The sequence below is a fragment of the Mustela lutreola genome, chromosome 4 (assembly GCF_030435805.1).
Source record: "Mustela lutreola isolate mMusLut2 chromosome 4, mMusLut2.pri, whole genome shotgun sequence".
In the NCBI taxonomy this organism is placed as follows: Eukaryota; Metazoa; Chordata; class Mammalia; order Carnivora; family Mustelidae; genus Mustela; species Mustela lutreola.
This window is the reverse complement of record NC_081293.1, coordinates 191573678-191593356: the sequence shown is the minus strand read 5'-3', so window position 1 is coordinate 191593356 and position 19679 is coordinate 191573678. Positions and strand designations below refer to the sequence as shown.

At 39.7% G+C, this 19679-nt stretch overlaps 1 long non-coding RNA gene across 1 annotated transcript; it reads right to left on the bottom strand.

The window, feature by feature from the left end:
• Positions 1-493: 493 nt before the first annotated feature.
• Positions 494-19386, bottom strand: LOC131830466 (uncharacterized). Its single transcript, XR_009353175.1, has 3 exons — positions 19314-19386; positions 19105-19230; positions 494-792 (listed from the first exon to the last, which is right to left on the bottom strand). It is a non-coding gene; the product is annotated as an uncharacterized LOC131830466 (long non-coding RNA).
• Between the last annotated feature and the right edge of the window lie 293 nt (positions 19387-19679).

Sequence of the window (19679 nt, the reverse complement as noted above, 5' to 3'; positions counted from 1 at the left end):
TTACCTGACTCAAAATATAAATTACCTATACTTAAAATATAAAATATAAATTATATATGGAACCTTTAAAATAGGTCACATAACAGTAGAAAACTGAGACCCTTAAAAATGGAGGAGGGATCAGAAATGACGCTGAAATTATAGGGAAAATCAGGTCTTAGGCATGGATGCAGACATCAACTCTTCATTGTTAAAACAGAACATTTGGCCCCAGTTAAAGTACCTCCATGTGCCTTCTCTCATTATCCAGTTATTAATACAAACAGCAAATAGATCCAAAATTCTTTTTCTCTACAACAGAGATATGCAAACAAAAAACAAATGTTCAGATTCCTAATAAAACACATTTTATCTAACTTAGTGCAACTAATTAGAAAGCTCCACTTTAATCAATTATGGGTTGTTTTTTTTTTAATTTAAATAAAGAAAATTCATCCATTTCCCTGAAACTGACATGAACTTGGATGTTGGGGAGCTAAACAGTCTTGTCTGGGACAAGTGAAAGTTCCAAATACAGAAGCAGAACACATGAAGGCAGGTCCCACAACCTACAGATAGTTCTCTCACACTGCTCAAAATAACTCGAAGCCATACCTTCAACAAGTTGGCCTGTCCATGGAAATGGCACTTTCATTTAGGGAGAGATTTCTCTGACTCTTGACTGAAGTGTTGGTGAGGTAGGCACTGAGAGCATCCATCCAGAGTAGGAATGCTTGCATCATCCTCATGTATGAAAAGAGAGAACCTATGGGTGGCTGGGGTGGCTGGTATCTCAAAGAGGGGTTTGACATCCTGAAAGAAAAAAAAAAATGTATTCTCTTTGTGGTCTTGTTAACTTCTTCTATCCAGATTTGGTAACCAGACTTTTCACTTAATCCGAGATTAATTACCAAGACCAAGTTTCTCAAACATGTATGAACCTGACATTCACTTTTGGTGACATTGTTTTATTATGGTATCATGTAAATTCTTGTCTTCTTTATACTGCTTATTCCCTGTGGCTAAGATGAGGGTTTTCATGGCAATATAGTTGCCTCTGTCTGGCAAGTCTCCACAGTGCAATCTTGCAGCCAGTTCTAGAAAAACCAACCCTGGAATGAGTTAGGACACCTGAATCTTACCTCCAGTTCAGTGTCAAAGATTTTTGAGTAAGTCCTTAATTGCCTTACATCTTCATTTATCTTTTTTTTTTTTTAAAGAAAAACACAATATTGTGAGAGCCACTATTCAGAAAGACCTGAGATAGGAGGAGTTAAAGCAATTGATAATGTATCTTTTCTTGCCTGAAAATGTTATATTCTAATATTGCCACCACCTGCTAGTCAATATCAATATCTAACAAAAGATATCATCATACTTGTGGTCTTCTTCCCTCTTTCTTTCTCTCTCTACATCAGTACTAAGCTTTAGAATTAAGAATCCTGTTGTAAAATTATACCCAAGCTTCATGCTCCTGCAAAATACACAGCCATTTAACCACATTTGCTATAATACTTAAGATGAGAAGACCTCACCAGTCATATTTTGTGCCTCCTATTCAAGTCCCTAACAAGTCACATCATCTCTGTCTCTGTCCCTGCCACGGCCACATTCCCACAGGCTGTGGATGCCATTCAGATGTTCATCAGTGCTCACAGAGAAGATGTGCCTGCTTTCCTCTAGGTTCAAACTGGTCTCAAGAGCTCTCCCTCCAACACAGGGTTGGACACATAGAAGAGATACCCCAAATTCCTTGGGTCCCCAGGGTGCTTCAGTCACCTGGGACTAGTTGCCATTGCTAGGGACACTACTAAGAGGACGCTGACAAGAGCTCGGAAACAGCTCACACGCAGACCTAATGAGCTTTGGCAGCAGCTGTATTTGCAGAGGAGGGCTGACACATCCCCCCAGGAGCCTTCTGTGTGACAGTGTTAATTGCTGCCACCACTCCCAATGCACAGGACAGGGTCTCCACCCTGCCCTTCTCCCTGTGGAAGGCTCTTCTCCATCCCTCTGCCTCTCACATCTTCATTATAGCCTTAGGTCATTCCAAACAGTCAGAGAAGCTAGCCTTCTGAGGTTGGAGGATGTCCTCCTAGAGCCCAAACCTGATGTTAGCCTTCAAGGCCCCAATCCAGGAAGCAGTGACCGAGGCTGCATCTAAGTCTGCTAGAAACACCAATTCTCCGCTTTTGGCTCCAGATGCCCTTACTTCTCCTTCTGGAAACAGAAGAGATGTGCTTCCCTCCCTTGATGTACACACCACGTCCAGTAGGCTTCTGTGATCATTGCAAGTCTGATGGACATCCTAGCACATTCCTCATGATACTATTTAAGCTCCAAAAATAACAGCATCACATAGATAGATTTAAAAATCTAAATGTATAGAAAGTTGATAAAGGAAGTATTAGTAACTACTGAAAAAAAAAATGGAAAAGAATTAAGATCATCCAAGATCCATAAAACAGAAGAGTGAAACTTCTACCCCTCTTCAAACGTTTTTTTTTTAGGTTTCTAAACATAAAATTGACAAAATTGCAAAATATTAAGTCCACAACATGATGTCATTTATGTATACATTGTGCAGGGATTAAAAGTTTATTTTTAATTAAACATTGTACTTAAGATCATTATGGATATACATGCTGTTTTAAGAAATACTATACAAGTATCCTTGTGCCTTTTCCCAGTTTCCCCATGGTAAGTAACATCCTGCAAAGCTACACTGCCATGTCAAAAGATAATATGATATATAAAAGCATATAACTATATACATATTAAATTTTAATGATATGCCAATGTGATATTATAATGTCACAAGATATTAGCATCAGTATAATAAAGGATACTCCATCACCACAAAAATCCCTCATGTTGTCCTTTTATAACCACACCACTTCCGTGAAGCCCCTACCCTCTCCTCGACATCTGATAACCACTATCTGTTCTCTATATCTAGAATTTTGGCAGCTCAAGAATTATATATAAATGGAATCATCTAGTATATTTCTTCTAGAACTGGTGTTTTCAGTCAACATAATTCTCTGGAGCTTCATCCAAGTTGTATCTATCAATTGTTTATTATTTTTTATTGTTGATGAATATTTTATGATGTGTATGCACCAACTTTTACTTAATTGCCCACATTATGAAGGAGAACCAGATTGTTTCTGGATGGTGTTTTATAAATAAAGTATTTGTAAACACTAATATTTAAGTTTTTGTGTGAGTATAAATGTTCATTTTATTAGGATAAATGGCCAGCAGTGCTGTGGCTGCCCATAAGAGGGTACAAATCAAACTAACATATATACAAATGGAATCCCAGAAGGAGAACAGAAATAAAAGAATAAAGAATAAATATCTAAAAATATAGTGATGGGAGATTTTCCATAAATCATTAAGTACATCAAACCACAGATATAAGAAATTCAGAGAACACTAAGGAGGATAACTACAAAAACAAGCAAACAAATTAAAAAAAAAACTAGAGATATCATATTCCAACTGCTTTAAAGAAAAAAGATGAAAATCTTGGAAGTAACAAGAAAAACAGGTATGTTATATGCAAAAGAATAAAAACATGAATTAAAAGACTTCTCTTTAAAAATATGCAGGCTGGGGGTGCCTGGGTGGCTCAGTGGGTTAAATCCTCTGCCTTCGGCTCAGGTCATGATCCCAGGGTGCTGGGATCAAGTCCCGCATTGGGCTCTCTGTTGAGCAGGGAGCCTGCTTCCCCTTCTCTCTCTCTCTTTCTGCCTGTCTCTCTGCCTACTTGTGATCTCTGTCTGTAAAGTAAATAAATAAAATCTTTAAAAAAATGCAGGCTTGGGGCACCTGGCTGACTCAGTTGCTGGTGACTCTGACACAGTTGACTTTGTGACTCTTGATCTCAGGGTTGTAAGTTTGAGCCCTACACTGGGTGTAGAGATTACTTAAAATAAAATCTTAAAAAGTATAAGTTAAAAAATGAAACTATGCAGGCTGGAAGGCAGTGGAGTGATGATTAGAAAGTGCTGATAAGAAAGAATAGTTGTCAACTCAAATTTCTATACCCAGAGAAAATATCTTCTAAAGATGAAGGAGAAACAGGAGTTCATCAGACAAACCAGAATAGAGTGTACTTCCAGAAAATCCACACTACAAAAAATGTTCATGGAGATTTCTCAGACAAAGGGTACTTGATACCAGACAGAATTTGGAAAGATTTCACAGAAAGATGTGAAAAGTGCTAGAAATGGTAAAATTGAAGATAAACATAATACTCATTTTTTAAGGATTTAACAGACAACAAGATAACAGCATAAAGTAGAGGCTGCTTGGTGTCAGCTCACAAGCAGGACCAGGAGCTGCACATGACCTTCAGCTTCAACAGACCAGACACAGAATGTGATCCAGACTGGAGATTCAGTTTGCTTCTAATTTCATTTTCTTTTAATTAGGTTTGCTCCTGATGTAGCAAATATATAGTACAAAGAATATTTTTTTAAAAACCAGGATATAAGGGGTACCTGGGTGGCTCAGTCATCCAGCTCTTAGTTTCAGCTCAGGTCATAATCTCATGGGTTGTGAGATGGAGCCCTACATTCCTCAGCAAGGAACCTGCTTGAGATTTTCTCCCTCTCCCTTTCCCTTTTCCTCTGAACCACCCCCTCCATTCACTCTCTCTAAATAAAATATATATACATATATATGTATATATGTATATCATATATATGTATATATGCATATTTTAAAAATATATATTTTAAAAATCAGGATGCAAGTGAAAGAAAGGTAGTCATGAGAACATTTAGTAAATAATTAATACTTGGGATTTTTTAAAATTTTATTAGGTATAATGATAGTATTTTGGTTATAAATTTAAGAAGTTTTTATCTTTTAGAAGTTCAAGTAAGATATCACTTCAGAATGATTGAAGCAAGGGGAAATGGTGAGGTTCTATATAAAACAAGATTGGCTGTGATTTGATCATTTTGAGGTTGAGTGTGTTTAAGGGGACTATACACACATATATACTATGTGTGCCTTGAAAGAAGACTGCAGTAGATGTGTGAAGAAATTTATAGTTTATAATGTACACTTTGGTACTATTGGAAAAGTTTTGCCAGGCACAAGTAATTTTTAAAAATGTAATAAAGTAATAAAAATCAATTTTTAAAATCTTGGCTTTATGCCCTACTAGCAGTGTGGTCTTAAGGATGTTTCTTAACCTCTCTGGCTCTGGTGACTCTTATTTGAAATAGGCCTAATAAAACTATCTTCCCCCAGGGATAACACTGAGCACCAAATTAGTTAACATGTGAAAGTGGTTCTTGCCTTTACTTGTGTTGTTGAGAAAAAGAAATAAGGAAATGGTCTAATGCTTGAGGATTCACAAGTCTTACCACATAAACACATTACTCAGGTAGAGTAAATTGCTGAAAAGTTGGGACGTCTTCCACTGGGAAACAATAACTTGTAGGTTGCTTTGTTGTATATACTCTAACCGAGTGGTTCTCCACTGGGGGGGGGGGGGCAATTATATCCACTGGGGGACACTTGGTTCTAGTGGATAGAGGCCAGAGGTGCTACCAAAGACCCCACAATGGACAGGACAGTCCCCTACAACAAAGTATATGGCTCAAAACATCAATAGCAACAAGGTTGAGAAACTGTTCTAATCTGTGACCAGCATATGGAACTGTTTCTTTCAGAGCCAGAAGAACACTCAGATCTAGGTTCCGAAAGGTAAATCAGAGAGTAGCATTTTTTTATAGTTAGATCTGTCATGTCAAAAATCACTTAAATGCATCCCTTCTAAGATTAAAAATCTACCAAAATCCTTTATTTGCTTTTGTATGCATAGAGAAAATAGATAAATCAAGTTTTTTTGACTAAAAGACATGTGTTCACAGATGTTCTAAGATTCCACACATGCATTTAAGTACCTCTACCCTGGTGACTAAATAACCTAAAGCCCTGTGGAGATTAAATGTTATGGTCCAGCAGAGAAACAGGACAACCTTTCATACCCAGATGTCCCCAAAGGGCTTTTGTTTTACAGACAAACTTTAAGGATGCCTTTATGGTTATTAAATACTAAATCAGATTTTTATTCTCAAATATTTCTCAGTGCCCAACTTTAAAAACAAGTTTCCCCTTCATGGCTCTAGTGCAGCATTTCCTTTTACGTCGCCCTTCGTCAACAGCCCTTTCCTCTCTCCTGTGTGTCCAGATTGTCCTTTGTGAGCATCTACTAATCAGGAATGCCTGTGGTCTCCAGGGGGCCCACTAGGATTTAATGTATTGGCACTGGCTGAGAAAATGTTGCCCTGAAAAATATACAGTCAATGCAATGGAAAAGAGAAAAACAGAAATTTAACCAGTAGACTCTGAGGATCATGATATGTTTCCACATACTTAATGCCCACTCTCAACATTTCTGCTTTCTCAAAAGGAAGACTAGATGACCCTTTGGGTGAAGAAGGTCAACAAGTTCTGCAGCTGGGGGAAGGTGAGGGATCATGGGATGGAAAGTGGACAGAAGTCATACTGTAATTATATTCCAGTCACAAAATGGAGTGCAGTGTTTTCAGCTATTCTCCTCCTGGCTGTTGCTAATTTTCTTCTTTCACCTCCTTTCCTGTTCACATTAGTATACAGGTAGCAGACTGCCCATGCAGGACTTTGACAACCTAGAGGAAGAGTGGAATAAACATGGGAGGAAGGTGATATGTTCATTTGGACAGCTGAAGCTATGAAATGTAAGCAATTAACCTCTCATGATATTTTTTCAACCAGTGTCTGAACCTTTCTTCTGTGTTTGGGGTATCCTAACCCCAAAAGAGGCTAACATGTTTTCAGCATTCCTGGCAGCAAGAGCACAGAGTGTGACCCAGGCTTTGTCACTTGGGGGTGTTTATGCTGGATTTGGGACAAGGAACCAACAATCCAAAAAGGGAGGAACTTCCCAGAGTTAAACACTGTGAGGCTGGCACTGGAGGCAGAGCAAATATCATTTCTAGAATCAGCAGTGGTACTGGTGCACTAGGGGTATCTGCAGCACACACTACACTCTCAGACCCAGGAAAGGCTGGTGGTGTCTGCCAGGGACTACTTCCGCAGAAGGATTTTTGACCATTTTTCATAATGTTGGTCAATTCCATGCCTGATTTCAGAGAATCTGTGAGCTATTTAGTCCCCTTTAATAACTGTGTTTTCTGCTTACATTAGCTAAACTTTTCCTCTACTGCTTGTAACTATGATCATTGGATGAAGATATATGGAAATTTGGCAAATAATAGGAATAGTACAATGAGTGGGCTTTTTCCTTCTTTCCATTTTTCTGTTTCACTATCATAACAGGAGAAGGAGAAAAAAAGGGTTTCCTTTTGTGTTTGCTTATCTGCTTTTTCCTTTAAAAGCTTGGCTCAGGCTATAACCACAGGGAGGAGGCCTTCAAAGAAAGGTGATGAAGATTAACTCTTGAAGCTTCAAGGCACCAACCTCAACTCACTCACCTGCCATGACCTGTTTTGCACCAAGATGAGAGCTTTGCCCTATAAAAGGATGACTCACCACAGAGAATCAGGAAAAGCACTTCAAGCTGTCTGTCAGCAATTGCCTCTCTGGACAGCTTTCAAAGCCAGCCTTCTGTCCCTGGCAGGGTCAATTTTTCTAGCTTAAGCATGTAGAGCTAATTGAAAAGATATATTTGTTTGCTTTTCTAGCTACCTTTATTTTCTGGAAAAGTCTTCAGTATTTCCCTCCCTCTCAATCCTCTCAATCTTTTTGTCTTACTCACCTGAAACCCAGAAGATAGCTTGTTAGGTCTGTAGAGGCATGTCACTCTTCAAATCATGAAAGCACCTTGACTAGTTCTTTCCAGTTGTAAAGACCTTTGGGATTTCTATTTCCTTTTTGAAGAAATGAGATGTAATTCCCTTCCCTTTGTCAAATGGATTTTTCTGACTATCCCTGGTTTAAAGTTTCTTGGCATTTAAGAGTACTTCTCAAAAACCTTTGGAATTAATAACCAACAACTTCTGCAAATTCTTTACCATAGTTCTTCTATAAGAGATGTGTCTAAAAGTTTGGATCCCTCCCAAAACAAAACATTTTAGTGTAATATTCAAATACTATTTTTAAATTAGCAGATGCAGTTTTAGCTCCCCAAATTTTCTAAGAACAGAAACTCATGAAAGTGCAAAACTCATAAACCTTAAATAACTAATCTAGCACAATTACAGTCAGCAAAATAGCCATAATATGCAAACTGAACATTCACATGATAGGCAGCAGGGAAGTTTCTCTGGAAAAAATGGACTTAATCGCTGATATATAAAATATAAGCAGGAGTTAATATGATGTGTGTGGAGAGGGTGTCCTGGGGAGTGGAGAAGTGAAAAAGAACTTGATGTCTGTGAAAGAGAATGGTCTCTCTACAGCTCTGGCTGTGGGAGGTATCACAGAGCTATGTGTTACCACAGGAGCCTAGATAGGTGAGTGAAATCAAAACATAAGATATAAAAATTTTTAGTCTCTCACAACCCAAAAGGACATGATTATATGTGCCTGGCTACAGTGTGGAGAGAGGATTGTTGGATACAGTAATAGATAGAGGGCCAACCAGGTTAGAGGTATGGTCATCCTTGGAGAGAACTGAAAGCAGGCTGGACTTGAACAAGGTAGTGTCCATGGAGAAAAGGAAATGAATTTGAAATCTGGGAGGTGAAATTCATGTGGCTTAATTATGCATTGCCTTGATGCTCATTAGCAAATTCTTGACTCTTATCTTGGATGGTTCTACCTCAGCCACCCTCATGACTTGACCTCATCTCCTTTACTTCCTCAGCACCTACTGTTTTCTGACCATGTTTGGCATTTTCTACCTCAGATCTTTGCCTGGGTTACTCTTTTGACCAGGACTTTCTTCTCCAAATACCCACATGGCTCATTCAACATCTCCTTTAAAGATCTGCCCAAATAATTGCATTCTCACTGAGACAATCAAGATCTCCCTTTCCTCCACACAACTGATCTTCCTCCTTTTCTTTTTTCTATAGACTGATCATCTTTGAACATCCTTTAAGTTAACATATCCTTTTCTTACTATTGTGTTTGTTAAATCTCTTCCCAGTAGAAAGTAAGCACAATGAGAAAAAGATTTTAGTCTCTTTCACTCACTGATCTATCACCAGCTCCTAGAACACATCTAGAATACATAAATTCACAATAAGTATTCAATGAAGGAATGAATAAATGAAGAAGGAATATATTAATTATCACCATTGTTTTGATGATGAGACCCACTAAATACCAAAGAAATCTTTTTTATTTCCTTCAAGTCTCACCTGAACTTTCTTAGCATGTTTGTTTCCAGGTTGCTGACTGTTATACATGCCAAAGCCAGCTGTCTATATTTTCTGAACTAAAATGACATAAACTCAAATTCTATAGCATTTTCAAATGTGCTAAATCCTTTAATCCACAGCTTGAAGAACATGGTAATAAAAAGCATCCTATAAGGAGAATTAAATCAAATTAAATCAAAATGCAAGGCTGTCCATGAGTGAAGTCATCCAAACTCATTTTAAATGTGCATTTGCTTGGGGACTACATTGCAAAAACTATATCACCTTGCTTTTCATGGTCAAAACCAAGACACACTTGAAAGACAACTTGTAGCCTCTGGAATCTAGAATATAAAAGTTGACCAAATGACTAATCATTTGCCTATAACTGATTACCTTGAACATTCTAACCTAATATGCTCAGTGGCTTAAGGATTAATATTAGTGCAGTATTTTCTATCACTGTATGTTACTTTTTAAAAATGAGATATGGAGGAGTCAAGATGAGGAGGAATAGCAGACTGAGATGACATCAGGTAGCAGGAGTACAGCTAGATAGATATCAAACCATTCCAAACACCTATAAACCCAACAGGAGACTGAATAGAAGAGTGGCAATTCTAGAAACAAAAACTGAACACTTTCTGAAAGGTAGGACATGCAGAGAAGTAATCTGAAGCGACAGGAAGATAGCCTGCAGGGGGAGGGGCTGGCTCCCAGCAAGCGGTGAAGCAATAAAGCACAAAATTCAAACTTTTATAAGTCTGCTCCACTGAGGGACATCACTCCAGAGGCTAATTGGGGTGGAGTCCTCACAGAGAGAGTGTGGTATCAGGTCCCGTGGGGTCACAGAATGATCAGGGGTGTCTGAGTGTAGCAGAGCTCGCAGGTATTAGAGCAGGGAAGCCAACTACAGAGACGGAGCCAAGGAGTGAGCTCTCAGCTCAGGATTACCTTAAACTGTGTTCTGTGACACAATCAGTCCACTGCCCTTTGAGCAGGGACCCCACAAGTAGCAGACTGGGGAAAGCCACAGGAAGAGCAGAGCAGCAGGAACTCTGCTGGGTTTGCAGATTCCAAATGGGGCTCTGTGCCAGATACAGAAATGCTTGGTCATGGCCAGGTAAGCTCGGAGTGCGGCTGGAGACCAGGGAGATGGGAGTGATTGAGTGCTCTTCTCGGAGGGCGCAAGCTCTCAGCTCCCAATCTCCTCCTGGCCAGAGATTGGGAGGCCAGTATCTTCATTCCCAACCTCCAGAACTCAATGGGAAGTGTTCAGGGAACAAAAGCTCCAGATGGTGAACTTAGCCCAGCCCCTGGCAAGAGCAGGGCAAAAAAAGACTAAATCCAACAGGAGAAGAGACATAATAAAGATCACGGCAGAAATCAATGAAATAGAAACCCAAAAAACCGCAGTAGAACAAATCAACAAAACTATGAGCTGGTTCTTTGAAAGGATTAAGAGTGATAAACCCCTGGCCAGACCTCTCAAAAAGGAAAGAGAAAGGACCCAAATAAATAAAATCATGAATGAAAGAGGCGAGATCACAACCAACACCAAAGAAATACAATTATAAGAACATATTAGGAACAACTACATGCTAGCAAATTTGACAATCTGGAAGAAACAGACATTCCTAGAAATGTATAAACTTACCAAAACTGAACCAGGAAGAAATAGAAAACTGGAACAGATGCATAACCAGGAGGAGATTGAAGTAGTCATCAAAAATATCCCAACAAACAAGAGCCCAGGGCAAGATGGCTTCCCAGGGGAACTCTACCAAGCATTTAAAAAAGAATTAATTCCTATTCTCCTGAAACTGTTCCAAAAAATAGAAATAGAAGGAAAATTTTCAAACTAGTTTTATGAGGCCAGCATTACCTTGATCCCCAAACCAGACAAAGACCCCATCAAAAAAGAATTACAGACCAATATCCTTGATGAACACAGATGTGAAAATTCTCACCAAAATACTAGCCAATAGGATCCAAAAGTACATTAAAAGGATTATTCACCATGACAAAGTGGGATTTATTCCAGGGCTGCAAGGTTGGTTCAACATCCACAAATCAATCAATGTGATATAATACATTAATAAAAGAACAAGAACCATATAATACTCTCAATAGATGCTGGAAAGCATTTGACAAAGTACAGCATCCTTTCTTTATCAAAACTCTTCAAAGTATAGGGATAGAGGATACATACCTCAATATCATCAAAGTCATCTTTGAAAAATCCATAGCGAATATCATTCTCATGGAGAAAAACTAAGAGCTTTTCTACTAAGGTCAGGAACACGGCAGGGATGTCTGTTATCACCACTGCTATTCAACATAGTACTAGAAGTCCTACCCTCAGCAATTAGACAACAAAAAGAAATGAAAGGCATCTGAATAGGCAAAGAAGAAGTCAAACTCTCACTCTTTGCAGATGATAGGATACTTTATGTGGAAAACTCAAGAGACTCCACTCCAAATCTGCTAGAACTTGTATAGGAATTCAGTAAAGTGTCAGGATATAAAATCAATGCATAGAAATCAGTTGCCTTTCTTTACACCAACAACAAGACAGAAGAAAGAGAAATTAAGGAGCTGATCCCATTTACAATAGCATCCAAAACCATAAGATACCTAGGAATAAACCTAACCAAAGAGGCAAAGAATCTGTACTCAGAAAACTATGAAGTACGCATGAAAGAAATTGAGGAGGACACAAAGAAATGGAAAAATGTTCCATACTCGTGGATTGGAAGAACAAATATTGTGAAAATGTCTATGCTACGTAAGGCAATCTACATATTTAATGCAATCCCTATCAAAATACCATCCATTTTTCTCAAAGAAATGGAACAAATAATCCTAAAATTTATATGAAACCAGAAAAGACCCTAAATAGCCAGAGGAATATTGAAAAAGGATGCCAAAGTTGCTGGCATCACAATTCAGACTTCAAGCTCTATTACAAAGCTGTCATCACCAAGACAGTATGATACTGGCATAAAAACAGATGCATAGATCAATGGAACAGAATAGAAAGCCCAAAAATAGATCTTCAACTCTACGGTCAACTAATCTTGGACAAAGCAAGAAAGAATGTCCAGTGGAAAAAAAAAGACACTCTCTAAAACAAATGGTGCTGGGAAAGTTGGTCAACCCCTTGCAGAAGAATGAAACTGAACCATTTCCTTACACCACACACGAAAATAGACTCCAAGTGGATGAAAGACCTCAATGTGAGAGAATCCATCAAAATCCTTGAGGAGAACACAGGCAGCAACCTCTTTGACCTCAGCTGCAGCAACTTCTTCCTAGAAACATCGCCAAAGGCAAGGGAAGCAAGGGCAAAAATGAACTACTGTTACTTCCTCAAGATCCAAAACTTCTACACAGCAAAGGAAACAATCTACAAAACCAAAAGACAATTGATAGAATGGGAGAGAATATTTGCAAACAATATTTCAGATAAAGAGCTAGTATCCAAAATCTATGGAGATTATCAAACTCAACACCCAAAGAACAAATAATCCAATCAAGAAATGGGCAGGGGACATGGACAGACATTTCTGCAAAGAAGACATCCAGATCTCCAATAGACACATGAAAAGGTGCTCCATATCACTCGGCATCAGGGAAATAGAAATCAAAACCACAATGAAATACCACCTCACACCACTCAGAATGCCCAAAATTAACCAGTTAGGTAATGACAGATGCTGGCAAGGATGTGGAGACAGCAGCAATGGCTACAATAGCCAAACTATGGAAAGGACCTAGATGTCCATCAACAGATGAATGGATCAAGAAGATGTGGTATATATACACAATGGAATACTATGCAGCCATCAAAAGAAATGAAATCTTGCCATTTGCGACGACATGGATAGAACTAGAGGGTATTATGCTGAGCAAAATAAGTCAATCAGAAAAAGACAATTATATGATCTCCCTGATATGAGGAATTTGAGAGGCAATATTGGAGGCTTGGGGGTATGGAAGGAAAAAATGAAACAAGATGGGATCGGGAGGGAGACAAACCATAAGAGACTCTTAATCTCACAAAACAAACTGAGGGTTGCCGGGAGAAGGGGGATAGGGAGAGGGTGGTTGGGTTAAGGACACTGGGGAGGGCATGTGCTATGGTGAGTGCTGTGAAGTGTGTAAGCCTGACGATTCACAGACCTGTACCCCTGGGGCTAATAATACATCATACTATATGTTATATTATATGTTATTATGTATTATACATTATATTATATGTTAGCTAAATAAATAAATAAATAAATAAATATGAGGTATGACTTTTATAGAATAAAATGTATAGATCTGAATGTTCAGTGCTGTGAGTCTTGACATATATACCCACATAAGCTGCACCCAAATAAGATATAAAACATTTCTAGAAACACATTTTACATCTCTTGCTCCTTTGTAGTCTATATACTCCCTCAGGGGCAACCTCTTTCTGGTCTTTATCACAACAGATACTAGGCTTCCTGTTCTTGCAATTCATTAAAATGAAATCTCCAGTGTCTAATCTTTTGGGTCTCACTTTTTTCACTCATCACCTAACATACCTGTTTATTTTAAAGAACTGTTTATTTTCTGTCTCTTCTCAATAAAGCAGGGATCTGTATTTGTTCAACACTGCATTCTGGGTGCCCCAAACAGGGCCTGGCATATGGAGAGTACACAAAATTATAATATGTTGTTAGGGTGCAGGTAGTTATGAAATGGTAGGATGAGGGAAGCTTTGTGGTGGAGTTCTGTATCTCGATCACAATCAAGAAACACAAGTCTAGGGGCGCCTGGGTGGCTCAGTGGGTTAAGCCACTGCCTTCGGCTCAGGTCATGATCTCAGGGTCCTGGGATCGAGTCCCGCATCGGGCTCTCTGCTCGGCAGGGAGCCTGCTTCCCTCTCTCTCTCTCTCTGCCTGCCTCTCCATCTGCTTGTGGTTTCTGTCTGTCAAATAAATAAATAAATAAAATCTTTAAAAAAAAAAAAAAAAGAAACACAAGTCTACATGTGAGATGCAATGGCATAGACCTGTACACACAGACACACACACACACAGACACACACACACACACACACACACACACACACGCACACACACACAGGAGTGCATATAAAACGTGAAATCTGAGAAAAACTAGGTGAAGGGTATGCAAGACTTCCTGTACACTTTTTTTTTAAAATAGGGAGCGGATAAAGGTTTTTCTTTTTTTAAAAGATTTTTATTTATTTATTTGACAGGCAGAGATTACAAGTAGACAGAGAGGCAGGCAGAGAGAGAGGAGGAAGCAGACTCCCTGTTGAGCGAAGAGCCCTATGTTGGGCTCGATCCCCGGACTCTGGGATCATGACCCGAGCCAAAGGCAGAGGCCTTAACCCACTGAGCCACCCAGGCGCCCCTACACTTTTTTTTACGATTTCTTGTGAATTTATAATTATTTCAAACTAAAAATTTTTTCAAGTTGTTGATTTGATTAATGAATTCAGCACAGCATGCAGCTGTGTTTTTTAAAATTAGGGGCTGAAAAAGGAAGAAAATATTTAATAATGCTAAGAGTAGCTTTCTTTGGACCTTGTTATGATGGCAGATTTATTTTTATCTATCTAGGTATTTAAGTTCCTAATGGAAAAATAATTTAAATTACGGTTTCATTTTTTTTTTTTTTTGTTTTGTTTTGTTCTCCTTTACATTCTTTGAGTCTTCTGGCACAGAAAGAAAGAGGTTTCAAATAATCTTTGAAATGTAAAGACCTCAACCATGCCTCACTCCCAGACCCCTAAGCTGAACCCCCAGGTTACCTTAAGGTGAGAATATGTCCCTGGAACAGAGTGAACCACATGGATGGCTAGCAAAGCTATTTTGGGCTTTAGAAAACAATGATCTCTCCAACCAGCCTTCCTAAACTGCTTGCGTCTTCAGGTACCAGAGTAGTCAGTTTGTATTGTTTGGCATTGGAAGCTCAATGAAAGAACAGATTGGGTTCGTGGCTTTTAGGTATTTGCCTAAAGGAAATATTTTCTCCTTGCCCCTCCCACCTGAAACAGAAAGAGAAGTTTTGTGAGCATGTAAGGGCACAGGGCTCCTAATACCACTGGAAAGCCATGCCCATGACTCATTCTTTCCATTCCTAGACGGCAGCTCAGCTTTTTAATTTGTAGTTCTTTATTTTAATGCAAAACAAACTCCTTCCTTCTTTTTGCTTCTTTCCCGGATAGCCCCTTGGTAATAATTCTCAGAAGCCTTTTGGAACTAGCAACCTCTAATTGTGCAAAATGTCTCTGATAGCACTTCAGTGAGAAAGGTATGTCAAAACCAACAGCTAAGAAAGAATAAGATCCTTTAAAAGGAAAAAAGTCACATTTTAACGAGACTAAAATATTTGTAAGTGGTTTTGTAATTTCTTTTCACCCAGCCTGTGAATTCCCGAGCCTAGGAGCTCCACAAGACATGTCTATAAATCTTACTGAGTCAGGAGCACCTCCCCTGCAAAGTTCCAGCCCCTCGGGCCCCCAGTGAAGCCCAGAAGGAAGAATGGGGGCTTCCATGGACAATAATTCTCCTTTTCACTCTCTTTTCCTACTTTAAAAACTCTAGCCTATTTATCTATCCTTAGCATTTCTCTAAGTGTGACCCTACTTCTAAGCATGTTCTGAGCTGAAATTGTAAGTAGCGTAGACAAAGGAGTTTTTACCTTTCAGAGTTTCTGGAATATGCAAGATCAGCTTACCAGGCATGGAGGATGAGAGGGCAGGAGGACCTTTCCTTGGGCAGGGCGGCAGGGAGGGGAGTGCAGTCAAAAACAGTGCACGTAGCTACAATGGTAGATCTTTGTGAACTTGTGAAGCATAGGAAGGTATGTCTACAAGGAAAAGACTCTCTTTGAACCCAAAGGGGCCAAAGTTTCCTTGAGGATTATCTGTTTCTATTTTACTTCACTTGTGTTATGCTCGTACTTTATTTCTCATCTCAGAATATCATCATCCTGACACATTCCTTTTTTCTTTAGCTGTGTTGAAAGAAATTGTCTCTTCATTTCCACAACATGAAAACTGAGCTCCAGGGAAGAATGAGGATTGCTCAGCGTCACGCAACAAGTTAATGACAGAGCTCAGGCCCAACTCTCCAGGTTCTCTGCCTCCATATGTTTTTCCATTGCATAGCCCCTGGAGCTCAGCATACTCACTCACCAGTTCCACGTGCTGGCAGGACAGAGAAGAGTGACCCACCAGCCAGCACTTATACACTTGGCACCCAGGCTTGGGTGCAAGCTTGATTCATGACCCTGGGTCCGAGCTTGACTTCTGACAGCAGATGCGGACACAGCCCTTCCTCTCCCAACCACTTTAGTCATCCCACCTTCTCCTTACCTTCCCATCAAAAAAAGCAAACAGAAATCTTCTAAATAATCAAATAAAAAAGGCTAACACGATACGAAAACTATGCCGATATGAATAAAGCCAGGCCAGTAGCCTAAGGTATACCACTGCTACCACATTTTGTAAAAAGTGAATTTATGGGGTTATAAGATAGGTGCACTAAATTAATATGGCATTGGAAGACTGTATTACAGGGGAGCTAAATGAGAGATTTTGCTAAACAAACTGCTTGGCAGACATCACCTTAATCAAGGAATGGGCATGAACACAATTGTAATGGGAGAGGTTGAAATAATGTGACATCTGATAGGATGAAGAATTCCCTGTTGCTTCTGTGATGCTCTGGCCAAAATGCATAACCTGAAACTCAAGATGAGGAAATAGCAGAGAAATTCAAATTGAGGATATAGAAAGTAACTGCCTGTAGTTGTCAAAAGTGTCAAGGTCATAACATGAAAGACTGAAACAATGACAAATATAACAGGTATGATACTTTGGAATGGGCACTGCCAAGTCCTTCCTGGGAATCATGGATCTCCAAAGGTCAGGAAGGCTATGGGATCAATAATGAGTCGCAAGACTGACTCAAATGTCCAACATCTTTCTGCTGAAATCATCCAGTTGGCTATTAAGACATTTTGTTTAACTTCAACATGAAAGTGAAGTCCCTCCAGGAGAGTAGAGTTTGTGATCTCCTGAACATTGGGTTTTCATCAATAACAAAAACTGAGGTGTTCTTTCTACCTCATCCTCCCTGGGGCAACATGGGTTTTGCTGCCTCTCGGGGCTCTCTGTCCTTAGAAGAGTAGAGCCACCTGTTCAACCCGTCAGCTCGTTCATCATCCTCCAAGACGTGAGCCAGGGTCCAAGATGCGAGCCAGGGTCCAAGATGCAGGCTCAGCTGTTCCATCCTGAGTCTCGTAATTCTCCCTGGCTCTGCTTTCCTCTTCTGCCTCTTCCATTACACATCAGCAAAAAGAATTCCAGGCTGTTCTCGGGCTGGTTTTGCAAGCAGAGTCATGAGTCAAGCTGGACTCTGTGCTTGCCTGAACCAGGCCATATTTTCAGGGTCTCGATTATTGCCTTACAGAAAACTTTTTGTAATCTTGTCCCCTGACAGGCAGTCAGAAATCTGGCATGCATTTACTCAGCCCTCTCCAGCCTTCCACAGACCCTAAGACCAATACCTAGTAATGCGCTGAGCTATTGCTTTCACAGCTTTCAGTTCAGGCATCACCTTTAGATTCTGCCTGCCATTAAGTGTCCTTTGTCTCTTTAATGTATTTGTTCCATAGTTTAAACTCCTTACTTCTGCCCTGCCTTTCTGTACCTTATAAACACCCTTGGCTTTCTGTACTGAAAGATGTGAATGTGACCCCAGGGGGATGTGATTGCTTGTCCTCTTGCCCATCATAGACCCAAAGCCCAGGATTCTCGAAATGAAACCAGCAAATCCCATTCTGTTTGGATTTGTCATATTATCCATTGATCTAATGTTATCCTCCAAAATATGTTAATTGACATCAAACCATCCTCACCAGCACACATCACCCATCAAGCTATGAGCTATCATTCCCCGGCATCTTTCACAACTCAGAATAATCCTGACTCTGCAATTGAACCATCAGTTTTAAATTATAGACTTAATTTTTAGAAATGAGAGCACGGAATCCTTTTTTGCCCTCAGAACACATTTTAAGTACCATTATCACTTTCACAGAGTCTACTTCAGCTTCTTGAAACTATTTTTCCAACAGTTTAGCTGCCATGAGTAACCAATGCCATTAGCTCAGTTCTATGGCCTGATGGTATTCAAACACTGTAGGGTAATGCACAACAAGAGAACAGCCTTCATGTTACCCAATCCAACACATAACTCATAATCCCAGAGAAAGACTAATCATTTCTTATTAGTCTTATTAGTCTATTTTGGTACACTAGAAATAAAAATATATTTCTTTAACATGATACGTATTATCTCTCCATTTTAAATCAACAGCCAATATCACACTTAATAGTTTCTTTAAAGAAAAGATCAGTAGAGAGGCATCTGGTTGGTTCAGTGAATAAAGTATCTGCCTTCAGCTCAGGTCATGATCCTGCAGTCCTGGAATCCCCCAGAGTTGGGCTCCCTGCTGAGCAGGAAGCCTGTTTCTCCCTCTCCTTCTGCCCCTCCCCACTGTTTGTGCTCTCTCTGTGTCTGTATCTCCCAATAAATAAATAAAATCTTAAAAAAAAAAAAATTCAGTAGCACTCCTTCAGACCAGTATGATCAGTTAGGAAATGTAATAATTTTTAAAAAAGATATTTTAGGTGAACAAAATACATCAGCTATAAATAGGATTTATATCAGTTCTAATGTAAAAACCTCACATAATCACAGTGGTTACATACCTGGGTTTGTGCCTGACTTTTTCAGCCCTGCTGCACTTGCCAATGAAAATACACCCGTCCATTTCTTGAGGATATTTTTCAGTAATCCAACAGGTATCCAACTTTGTGGGCATTTTAGTTTTCTATCTACAAGCAAAGAAAACATAGGGGCTATGGTTTTTTTTGTTTACTCTTTGTCAGGAGCAGAGGTTGAGGACAGGACCCAGTACCTTCCAGGTAGAAAGAGATTACCATGAGCATCTCCTGGCCATCAGCTAGATCTCCTCAGGGCTTCCAGGTCAGGCCTAGAGTGGGTTAGGGGCAGAACTGGAGGTTAGCTCAAGGGGTATGATTGGGTTGAGCAAAGAGGTTTCCTCACACCCAAGGATCTGTTGGAGTCTATTGTCTTTCAGAATGCATGAACCTAGGTCAGCTTCCAGCCTCTCTGGGGCTTCTAGCCTAGCATCTAGGCCCTGGAAGAAAAGGGATGAAGACAGAACATCTGCCCGGCTGAGCAGGGGTGGATGGGCTGGGAGGCTTCTGCTGCCCCTGGCTCTGCTGTGACCATCTCCTAGTGTCTGTCTTCAGGATATGGG